Source organism: Bos mutus, chromosome 18, assembly GCF_027580195.1.
Source record: "Bos mutus isolate GX-2022 chromosome 18, NWIPB_WYAK_1.1, whole genome shotgun sequence".
NCBI lineage: Eukaryota > Metazoa > Chordata > Mammalia > Artiodactyla > Bovidae > Bos > Bos mutus.
This window is the reverse complement of record NC_091634.1, coordinates 38689791-38702254: the sequence shown is the minus strand read 5'-3', so window position 1 is coordinate 38702254 and position 12464 is coordinate 38689791. Positions and strand designations below refer to the sequence as shown.

Below are 12464 nucleotides of genomic sequence, written 5' to 3'. Positions count from 1 at the left end.
CCACCTCCAGGCCCTGGCTCCTTACACAACGAAGGTCACATGGACACTTCAGGTTTATCACAAGTTGCCAACAGCACTTTATTTTTTCTTTTCAACATCCTGTTCTGCGGCTTCCTTGGCCCTTTTTGCCCGGATGCCAAAGAGCTGGGCGTTGGCGCGGGCCATGTGGAGACTGGCAAATGCCTTAAAGTCCTTCTCCTCTGTGATGACTCTGGCTTTCTCCTTCTTACAGACGTTCCGTATGGGCATAATAGGTCCTGTCAGCTGAGTCGCCAGTTTGAGCTCTTCAGCAGAGCTGTTTCCCTTCTTGGGGGCCGAGGACTTCCTGGGGAACAGGATAAGCTTGGAGCGGTACTCCTTGAGCCGCTGCACATTGGCCTGCAGGGACTCCATGCACTTGTTCTGCTGCCTCAGGTCCACTGAGATCCCAATGGTCCGGGCCACCTTCTTGTGGATGCCAGCCACCCTAAGCTCCTCCAGGCTGAAGCCCCTGCCGGCACGAACCTTCGTGTGGTACCTGACCGTCAGGCATCTCACCACCGGCCGGAGAGGACTGGACGCGGGGCGTGGGACAATGCGGCGCGCCTTGGCCTGCCGGGCCTTGTGTCTACGGATCTTGCGAGCCGGCTGGTTGAACCACGTGGCCACACGCCGCTGCCAGTCCTTGTGAAGTGGGGCTTCAGGATCATGCCATTCAAGCTGGGCGCCATGGCTGCGGCCGAAAGGCCTCCTCCGAGGGCTCACGGCCGGGAAAGCCCAGATAAAGTTCTTACCCCCAATTCCTCCCTCCTTCCTCTGCCCCCTGACACACCCAGTGCATTACCTTGTCACCCATCAGGTGGCGTCACGCCCCCTCCTCTGGGGAACGGGGAGTAACAAACTTACCTCTTAAATGGCAGTTGACTCCTGATCCATGGGCTTTACCACACTTCAGAGTGTCTATTAATACACCGCATGTTAAAACAACTTCTTTATTTATGAATCCCCCCCCCTTTTTTTCACTTTCCCCATTCCATGCACTTTTTAAAACAACCCATTTCAATCTCACAACAGTCCGATGACAACCCCGTTGTCACTCCCATTTTAGATGTGCAAAACCGAGGCACAGCAAAGGGACATCCCCTGAGTAAGAACACACACCTACTAAGTGCTGAGCCGGATGGGAACCCACACATCCAGGCTCCAGAGTCGATAATAATATTCTGGTGAGCCACTCTCCATGATTTGGCCTCATCCATACTAACAATCGGGGCTTCCCTGGTGGCTTAGATGGTAAAGAATCCACCTGCAATGCAGGAGATGAAGGTGTGATCCCCAGGTTGCGAAGATCCCCTGGAGAAGGAAATGGAAACCCACTCTAGTATCCTTGCCTGGAGAATCCATGGACAGAGGAGCCTGGCGGACTACCGTCCGTGGTGTCGCAAAGAGTCAGACACAACTGAGTGCCTGGCACACACACACGCACACGCACACACACACACACACATGCACACACACACTATACTAATAATCAAGAGGGAAGTAGGAGATGCTCTCCCACATTCTCAACAGCCAGGCAGGAGTTTAGCTGATTTTTCTCTGCACGAGTCACAGCCCGTGCAGTTGTGACTTGGGGTGTTTACCCTCCCCTGTGTCTTTTGAGGCCACCAGATTGGCTGGATGTAAAACTCCAAGTCCAGAGGGTGCACCGCTGCTAGGGAACATTTACCCTATATGCATCTCTGGCACCTTGTCCAGGCTAAATATTTCCAAACGTCGCCCTGCTCTCTGCACTTCAGGAGTACTCATTCCAAGCCGTGGAAGTGGAGAGCGAGGTCAGGATCAGAGCAAACAGCCACAGCACAGAAAGAGCGCAGCCCGTGTCGCTGCGGGTCTCTAGGAGTTTGGAGGGGCAACGCGGTCCCGTTCCCAGCTCTGCCCCCCTCCAGATCCCGCCCTCTCCATCTCTGGCCCCAGCTCCTGCCCTCGCCACCTGCCTTCACCCCACCCCCACCCCTGGCCACGTCTAAGATACTCTCCCCACGGAGTTTGCCCTCTTATATCAATATATTAACAGCCAGGACAAAAACTCTCCAATTACAGGTAACCAAAGACTATTCAAACAACTTGTTTCGTAAGAGTTTCTCCCTTCCTGGACTCTGACTTTCATGCTCTGTGAGATTCCCAAGGCAGGCACAAGCAGACGGAAGCCTTTGGACAAGGGGAGGCTTTGGTCTGGGGTCCTCAGAACAACTGGAAAACTCTCAGAGTGACTCCCAGCCCCACAGATGCCAAGTTGGGGAATTAAGGGCAAATCTTTTCATTTCCCTGGGCTTCTATTTCCATGCTCTTATTTAAAGTTCCATACTCTTATTTTGGAAGCATCCTAAATTTCTTTCAGTCTCCCTTCTGATGCCTAAATTAACTTTACAGTGTTCCTGCCAAGTCTCAGCCTCCTGTTACACAACTCCAGGGTCAGGGAACTCATTACCTCTCCAGGCAAGGATCTTTGGAGAGAATGTCCTTACAGTAAAGGGACTCCATCTCTCCATCATCTTTGGCTCTAATTATTCACCCATCCACCCATTCCTCCATCCTTCCTTCCTTTTGTTCATTATTTCATTTATTCTCACTATGCTAAGTGTTATGGATTCAAAGATAAATCTCAGACATGTTCCTGTAAACTGGACTGGATCCTGAATTCTAGTTTCCTCAAATATCTGGCCATGACTCTCCAAACTAAAGTTTCAAGTTTTTTCCCCACCCTTCTAATTTGGAGTCACTAAGTACAAAGACTGCTGTTTGATCTCTTTGGAAGGGAACCTTTTATATAGCAACTTCTCAAGACCCAGATGACAGCCAAATATCAGGGACTTAAACCTTGAGTCCTCATTTATCAACTTCAAAGGACTCCTCTAGACTCTAGGAACTGCACACTAGCCAGAGACTTCAAAATTGAATGGCCTAGGAAAAGTAGCTGATATTGAAGTAGACTGCTTCCTACCAAGACGTTGGACCTGGAAAGTTTCTTTCACTTCTCCTTCCCTAATTAACCATCTTTTCCTAATTCCTACACCATGAAGGTTTTTTTTTTTTTTTTAATTTGTTTTAATTTTTTTTAACTTGTAAAAGATTTATTTATTTGTGACTGTGCTGGGTCTTTGTTGTTGCACACAGGCTTTCTCTCGTTGAGGTAAGTGGGGACTACTCTGGTTGTGGTGCACAGGCTTAGTTGCTCCTCGGCATATGGGATCTTTCCAGACCAGGGATCGAACCTGTATCCCTTGCATTGGCAGACGGATTCTTAATGACTGTACCACCAGGGAAGCCTTTTGATCTTTTGTCCACCTTTTGTCATGTTCTGGCCTGGAAAGAGAATGCTGTTGTTTAGATATCTGACATTGCAAATAACAGTAATCCAACTGGCTCAGTCGGTTGAGTCAGCCTGCAATGCAGGACACATGGCTTCAATGCCCAGGATGGGAAGATCCCCTGGAGAAGGAAATGGTAATCCACTCCAGGATTCTTGCTTGGGAAATCTCATGGACAGAGAAGCCTGGCAGGCTACAGTCCTTGATGTCACAAGAGTCAAACAGCTGAGCAACTAAACCTACCTAACTTCCAGATGACTGTTGGATTTGTTACGATGGTGGTGATTCTGTAGTTTTTCCTGTCACAAACTTATCCTGATTTCCAATGCCTCAGTTTCCCTGGAACAAACTCAGCCCCCCTCTGTATTGTATCAGACAACCTGACCCGGGTTGGGGGGTGGTCCATTTCCCTGTCTGACTTCCTGCCTCTGATCCCAAACTCTGTACAAAAAGACAGACTGAATAAATATGCCTGTGTGGTCTCCAGACCCTCACATTTTCTTAACCTCCATGGCTGATGCCTTTCAAGCCCTGAGACACAGACTCAAATGGAATTTATCAGGAAGCATTCATGATTCAATATTAGCTTCAGTGTCAGACTTTATTTTGGGGGGCTCCAAAATCACTGCAGATGATGACTGCAGCCATGAAATTAAAAGACGCTTACTCCTTGGAAGAAAAGTTATGACCAACCTAGATAGCATATTCAAAAGCAGAGACTTTACTTTGCCAACAAAGGTCCGTCTAGTCAAGGCTATGGTTTTTCCAGTGGTCATGTATGGATGTGAGAGTTGGACTGTGAAGGAAGCTGAGCGCCGAAGAATTGATGCTTTTGAACTGTGGTGTTGGAGAAGACTCTTGAGAGTCCCTTGGACTGCAAGGAGATCCAACCAGTCCATCCTAAGGGAGATCAGCCCTGGGTGTTCATTGGAAGGACTGATGCTGAAGCTGAAACTCCAATACTTTGGCCACCTCATGCGAAGAGTTGACTCTTGGAAAGGACTCTGATGCTGGGAGGGATTGGGGGGCAGGAGGAGAAGGGGACGACAGAGGAAGAGATGGCTGGATGGCATCACCGACTCGATGGACATGAGTTTGAGTGAACTCCGGGAGTTGGTGAAGGACAGGGAGGCCTGGTGTGCTGCAGTTCATGGGGTCGCGAAGAGTCGGACACGACTGAGCGACTGAACTGAACTGAACTGAAGGCAGATTACTACTCTTCCAGGTAGTAAGTGCAAATGAGGCTATGATCAGGAACCTCTCCTCAACTGTTAAAAATATTGCAGGATCTGGGGACTTCCCTGGTCGTCTAGTGACTAAAACTGTGCTCCCAATGCACAGGGCCTGGGCTCAATCCTTGGTTAGGGAACTAGATCCCATATGCCACAGTGAAGAATAAATATTTAAAAAAAAAAAACAAAGAGGGGATTGCAAGATCTTCTGCTAACACTATGGCTGAAAGTCTGAAAGTGTTAGTCACTCAGTTGTGTCCGACTCTTTTTGAGCCCACCAGACTCCTCTGTCCATGGGATTCTCCAGGCAAGAATGCTGGAGTGCGTTGCCATGCCCTCTCTCAGGGGATCTTCCTAACCCAGGGATCAAACTTGCATCTCTTATGTCCCCAGCATTGGCAGGTGGGTTCTTTACCACTGGCACCACCTGGGAAACCCCTACCCAACAAAAATCCTCAGGCTCTCTGAACAGGTTGTTCTTGATAATAATGCATCCACTGATTATCTTTTAGTTGAACAAATAGATGTCTGTGCTGTGGTCCAGAACACTTGAGACACCTGGATTAAGTCTTCTGGGGAAGTTGAACATTACCCGAGCATGAAGTCTCTGAGCAAGCCACGTGGCTTAAGAAAGTGATTCTTTCAATGGAGTCTTTTCTTGACTTACTTGATTTTGACTGATTAAGGTTTTGAAGATCACAGCTTTAGGGTATGTTCTAGGGATTGGGAATTATCTGGCTTATAGTAATCAGAGTAATCTCCCTGGTGTGTTGTATCCTCTCAAAATCTTGAACCGCATATTCACAGCTACTAACCCCCAAGCAAATGATCTCCCTAAGGCTGGAATATCAGAAAAGGAGCAAAGAGGGTGGGAAGAATTGGGAGATTGGGATTGACATACATATGCTACCATGTATAACATAGATAACTAATGAGAATGTACGGTATGGTACAGGGAACCCCACTTAATGCCCTGTGGTGACCTGAATGGGGAGGAAGTCCAAAAGGGAGGGGGTATATGTACACATATGGCTGATTCATTTTGTTGTACAGTAGAAACCAACACAACATTGTAAAGCAACTATACGCCAATAAAAAAAATAATTTTTTAAAAAAGAAAAGGAACAAAGAGAATAACCAAAAAAAAACAAGTGTGAATCAAAAACCCTGACCCCTGAATACCACAGAGATTCCACAAAGAACATCATGATTTGTGGTCACCATGGCACATCATGGCCTGTGAACATCACACTGAAGAGCAGCAAAAACTTCAGAGGGGCAGCTACAAGCAGCCTGAAATGTGTATCACATCTCTTGGTTAAGCCGAGTCTCTGACCCAAAGCAGAAAATTGTCCACAGAGACACCGATCCCCAAATGGAGTCACTTGCATTAAGTGCATGTCACTGAACAGATTTAATATCTAATTTGATTACAGCTTCAACTTCTCCCAGGCAGAGAATATTAGACGAGTCAGTCCAGAATTGCCTGGTCATGTGCCCTCCCTTAATGGAAGGGAACCACACCAAGAGAAATCCACTCTTATTTAGTCACTCTCTTGTCCCATCTCCTTCTGCCTGTGAGAGTCTTTCATTTTGTATAGCTCTCTGAGCATGTTTCTTCCTGCTAGATGGGATGCTGCCCAATTCGCGAATCACTGAAGAGAGCCAATAGGATCTTTCAATTTTACTCAGTTGAACTTTTATTTTTTTAACACCTTTAATTCATGGCAACTTATAATCTTCCATTTATGGCAATGGGTAACATTTTCTTCTTGAACAATTGCATTAAAACAAAAAGAATGAATTCATTTAAGAAAGATGCTTGGGCTTCCCTGGTGGCCCAGTAGTAAAGAATCTGCCTGCCAATGCAGAGGATGTGGGTTTGATCTGGGAAGATCCCACGTGCTGTGGGGCAACTAAGCCCATGCACCACAACTTCTGAGCCTGTGCTCTAGAGCCCTTGAGTCGCAACTACTGAGTCCATATGCTACAACTACTGAAGCCTTATGTTTTCTCTTTACCAACGATTCTGGAAAACTTAATGTACATATGACTTTCACTGGTGGACCCAATGTAGTGACTTGTGAACAATGCATACCCTCAATATAATGTTTGCTCCTTTGTAGTGTTACAATGTCCACCTTATCTTATGATGTAACCACTTATTGATATAACTATAGTCTTGCTGTATTACAACTTCAGGATTTAATGCAATCGTGACAGTTTGTGGGCTTACTTATTTTAGGAATATCAGCTTTAATAGCAGCAATTACTTCTGTTACTGCGGCAGCAATATCATTGACTCAACAAGTGCATACTGCCCAATATGTTGATACCATGTCTAAAAATGTTTCTTTAACTCTAGCAACACAGAAAGCTATAGATAGAAAGTTGGAGATGAGGGTAGATGCCTTGGAAGAGGCAATAATCCATATTGGGACTGAGTTACAGGCTTTAAAAGTGAAAATGGCTCTGTCGTGCTACGCTGATTACCGGTGGATATGCGTGACATCTTTAAAGGTAAATGAGACAGATTATGAATGGGAAAAAATAAAAAATCATATCTCAGGTGTTTGGAACAGCTCTGACATTGGCCTGGACTTAGGGAAACTTCATATTCAAATACAGACCCTGGAACACTCTCGACTGGATTTTACCGCCGCTGGAGCAGCTAATGACTTTTTTCTCACTTTCTCTAACTTCATTTCAGGAAAAAAACATTCTGTCTAATCTGTTGGTGCTTTAATTTTGCTTCTCATAATCATTCTTCCTTGTATTGCAGGATTCTTTGGCAGAACATTCAGAAACTCGCAACTGAGCTGCATCTGGCTGTTTTAAGAAATAAAAAGGGGGAGATGCTGGGAGCAGGAGCTCTGCCCATGGCAAAGGTCATGAGGAAGGAGGCTCGGCATACACAAAGGCGGGATAGAGCCTCAGGAGTCCCCCTGGAAATTCTCGAGCATCTCCCCCCAAAATCAGAGTCTGCCTACTTTCTGCTTTGTGCTCTCACCTACACCTCTGACTTTATGGGGGCTGTGCCCCACTACCTCTCTCTGAAAAAAAGAGTTAACTTACAGCTCCAGTTAATAAAGTTCCTGGGTGTGATAGTGTTTCAACCTACAAACTCCTTTGGAAGTCCTCTAGATTGCTTGAATAGGTTTTTCCGGCCACATGTGATTGCTCAGAGCCTCCCAACTGTGAGAGGCATGAGATGTTCTAAACTGTCTAAATACAGATTCCTTTGAGCAGTTAAAAGATTGATTAGAAATTGTATTGGTGAAGGGTTTTTCACTTGTTGGGCCAATGTTTGCTGCTAAGTCTCCATATCCCTTACCTGCTGTGTCCCTGGCAGTGTATTGATTAATATAATTGGTGTAAGTAGTAGCTTTAATGTTTGTAATCTTGGACCCTTGAGTTAATTCTTTTTCTTGTTATAGCCCACCACACCTTTGTCCTATAGGAATGCAACTTTAATGCTTTTGGAGGGTGGCGCCTGACTAATCACCTTTAGAGAAAAATAAATTTTCTGAAGAAAGGGTCTTAAAATGTTAGCAGGCCTCCGGGCCAGAAGATGATGCAAATCACCTAAACTTTTGCATATGATAAGTTTGCAGAAAGAAAGCCTGGCTTACTGCATGACTCTACCCCTTCCCCCATTATCCTCTATGCATAACTTAAGGTATAAAAACTACTTTGGAAAATAAAGTGCGGGCCTTGTTCACCGAAACTTGGTCTCCCTATGTCGTTCTTTCTCTCACCTTCTGGCTGAATTATTCAGCCTCTTTTCTCCACTGAATTTCCTCACTGAGCTATCCTTATTTAACCACTCTTTATATCCTTAATTAACATTTAATTAAGCAATTGTTTCCTGATTGCCGATGCCATCTCCCCTTCGAATTCCCTGGATCCACCGGGGCTGGACCCCGGCAATAGTATAGAGATGGTGTGCTTCCATGGCTGAAAGTGTGACATTAGCATGAGAATAACAGGTTCCAGAAACATGGTGTATGTCTAGGCTGTATTGAAAATTTTCATAGAATTCTAGGTTCATAGTGTTAATTCAAGGTGGATGAAGACCTCACCTCACCCATAGCCACCCCCCACCTCTCACCACTCCTTTTTCATGAAGGACCTCCAAGAGCACCCTGTGGGTTTCCCGGACTGTGGTCCCATAGTGCAGCACAGTTCACCTTGAAGGCTATGCCTGATTAATCCCATGACTAATTAATTCAGCCCAGTGAATGGCCCAGGAGAACATGAGCTCAGACTTGTCCAGTGCTTGCTCTAGTAAGTGCTCTCCATGTATCTGTTGAGAGAATTGATGGAGATGGCGAGGGGGGTGGGTGGCTGATTTGGAGTTTAGAGGGGTCTTCTCTCCTAAGACCTGCCCAACCACTTAAGCATTAAGGCCAGTCTAGGATTTTATTCTTCAGACTATCTAGTTCTATATGGGGAACTTGAGTTTCCAAAGTTAAAAAACATATCTCTATCAGTTGCAACTGAATCAGTTTACAGCTGGTATGATCCCGGGAGAGGGCACAGGTTAAGCAAATTGAAGTTTGGCTTGATGCCTTATCTATTTCTGCAGAGTCATCCTGATCCAGGAGTGGGCCAGCTTTAGGCTGCAGCCAGATACATCAAGGTCTGGGCATTGCTGTCCATGTTTGCAGAATTGTGGTTGTCACGAGAAGGCATGTGTTAGAACAGGGGGACTGTTACCTTACCTTTTATATTTGGCTAATGCAGCATCCATCTGGCTAATGCAGCTAGATGAAGCACAAGCTGGATTCAAGATTGCTGGGAAAAATATCAATAACCTCAGATATGCAGATAACACCACACTTATGGCAGAAAGTGAAGAAGAACTAAAGAACCTCTTGAGGAAAGTGAAAGAGGAGAGTGAAAAAGTGGCTTAAAACTCAACATTCAGAAAACTAAGATCATGGCATCCAGTCCCATCACTTCATGGAAAATAGATGGGGAAACAGTGGAAACAGTGACAGACTTTATTTTGGGGGCTTCAAAATCATTGCAGATGTTGACTGCAGCCATGAAATTAAAATACACTTGCTCCTTGAAAGAAAAGTTATGACCAACCTAGACAGCATATTAAAAAGTAAAGGTATTACTTTGCCAACGATGGTCCATCTAGTCAAAGCTATGGTTTTTCCAGTAGTCATGTATGGATGTGAGAGTTGGACTCTAAAGAAAACTGAGCACTGAAGAATTGATGCTTTTGAACTGTGGTGTTGGAGAAGACTCTTGAGAGTCCCTTGGACTGCAAGGAGATCCAACCAGTCCATCCTTAAAGGAAATCAGTCCTGAATATTCACTGGAAGGACTGAAGCTGAAACTCTAATACTTTGGTCACCTGATGCAAAGAACTGACTTATTGGAAAAGACCATGAGGCTGGGAAAGAATGAAGGCAGGAGGAGAAGGGGATGACAGAGGATGAGATGGTTGGATGACATCATTGACTCAATGGACATGAGTTTGAGTAAGCTCCAGGAGTTGGTGATGGACAGGGAAGCCTGGCATGATGCAGTCCATGGTGTCTCAGAGTCAGACACGACTGAGTGACTGAACTGAACTAAAATGAATGCAGCACCCTGGGGTCTTCATAATCTGAGAGCCAGGATTGCATCACAAGTTGCAAAGGCCAGCTGAGCAGGGAAAAGGGCAGAATGGTTATGACTTAACCACTGTGTGTGGGGGGACAGGCACACTTGTATGTATAAGTACTAAGGCACACGCATGTGTATAAGAGCTAAGTGATTAGAAACAGGCTTGTTGTCTACTTTGGAAGACAGCCTTGATGGTTCAGTGTGGACAGAGATAGCAGTGTTCTTTATTAGGGTACTCTTCAGGGCCTATGTTTCTTTCCTGCTGAAAGGGAGGAGCCCCAGCCCAGGTTGGTCTTGTAGAAGCAGTCACGTCTTGGGGCTGACTTCACTGTGGTCCTGAACTCTAACCCCTCACTGGTCTGCCAATTGCCAGAATGAGTGCAGATGAGCATCATGTTTAGAACTTGAGTCTCCAGAAGGTCCATTTCAGTCGCAATCCATGATCTTGGCCAAGAACTCGTCAACTTTTCGAAGATTGTCATGGGGTTTGTAGTTGCCCAGTTCTTCCCTGTGTCAGCATTGCTCTGGCCTGGACCAGGTCAGTTTTGACAAATGATTGTTGGACAAGCACGGAGAAGGCAGCGCTGCCTCTTCAGTCTGCTGCTCTGGAGACAATCCCTTTATTTCTGCTCCATCTCATTCGCAAGGAGGAGCCTCAGACCTCAGGACTCCAGTTGCCACAGTGTTTAGAGTCGGGGCCGTAACATCGTGCTGTTTTAGTTCAGTTCTCAGCTCTTCCTCTTACTGTGTGCCTGTGGGCCATTTCCTTGTCCTCACTGAGCACTGGGAAATCATGATATCAATTCACAGGTTAATTTTGAGAACAGAGTGAGATCCTGCATGCACACCCTCCACACAGCGATTCCCACACTGCGCTCAGTGATCACAGAGAGCTCAGGGAATAGTTGTCATGTGAATGTCCGAATAAATGCAAATGGAACCTGCAAATAAGTAAAAACACATTCAGCCAGGACATGGCTGTTGCATACAGAAATTCAATACCTAACTTTCCAAATGTTTTTCCTATAAAAGAAAGAGATGTACTTTTTATTATGTGAATGAAAGTCGCTCAGTTGTGTCCGATTCTTACAACCCCCATAGACTGTAGCCCACGAAGCTCCTCTGTCCAGGCGAGATCCCAGGCAAGAATAATGGAGTGGGGAGCCATTTTCTTCTCCAGGGGATCTTCCTGACCCAGGGATTGAACCCGGATCTTCTGTGTGGCAAGCACATTCTTTACTATCTGAGCCACCGAGGAAGCCCAGTTTTCCTTGTTATAATGGGATACTATGCATGACTAAATTTTGAAAATATTTCTTTATTGGAAGATAATCCACACACCATAAAATTCATCTTTTAAAAATATATTTATTTATTTTGGCTGCACCATGTGACATGTGAGATCTAATTTCCCCTACCAGGAATTGAACCCACTGCCACTGCACTGGGAATGTGGAGTCTAAACCACTGGACCACCAGGGAATTTCAAAATTCACCTTTTAATGCTTACAGCTCGGTGGTTTTTCAGTATATTCACAGAGTTCTGCAACCATCACCACTATGTAATCCCAGAACATTTTCATCACCTCAAAGAGAAGCCTCTACCCAGTAGCACTCACACCTCATTCCTCCCCACAGCCCAGGCCTGCAGCAACCTCTGAACTACTTTCTCCCTCTGGGGATTTGCTTAATCTGGACATTTCATATAAATAGAATCATACAATCTCTCTCCTTTCATATCTGGCTCCTTTCATTCAATATTTTCAAGGTTCATCCCTGTTTAGAATGTACCAGTACTTCATTTTTTTTATGGCTCAATAATACTGCATTACACAGACAGATATTATTTAACTTGTCCATTCATCAGTTCCTGGACATTTGGAGCCTTTCTACTTTGGGCCATTATGAATAATGGTCCTATTCAATTATTGTAGGTATATACCTAGGAGTGGAATTGCTGGGTAATATGCTGACTTTGTGTTTCATTTTTTGTTATTTTTTTGGCCACACCACATGGCATACAGGATCTTAGTTCCATGGCCAGGGATCAAATTCGTCCTCCCTGCAGTGCAAGTATGGAGTCTTAGCCACTGGACAGCAGGGAAGTCCCTGTGCGTGATTTTTAAGGAACTGCCAAACAGTATCCTAATGCATGACTATATTATGATTGTTTTCCCTTCACAATACATCATGCCTGCCTTTTCCTGTTAAGAAACAGGTGCACATCACTAATTTGAGTGAAAGTGTAATACTGCCT

At 45.3% G+C, this 12464-nt stretch overlaps 1 protein-coding gene and 1 pseudogene across 1 annotated transcript in view; one reads left to right on the top strand and one right to left on the bottom strand.

Moving 5' to 3' along the window:
- The window catches only part of SLC6A2 (solute carrier family 6 member 2), a 51142-nt gene extending 50771 nt beyond the window's left edge, over positions 1–371 (top strand). The window contains exon 15 of the mRNA XM_070388413.1: positions 233–371. The gene's annotated coding sequence lies outside the window, so the exon portion shown is untranslated. The remainder of the gene's footprint in view (positions 1–232) is intronic.
- LOC138991829 (large ribosomal subunit protein eL13 pseudogene) lies at positions 54–8221 on the bottom strand (annotated as a pseudogene).
- Between the last annotated feature and the right edge of the window lie 4243 nt (positions 8222–12464).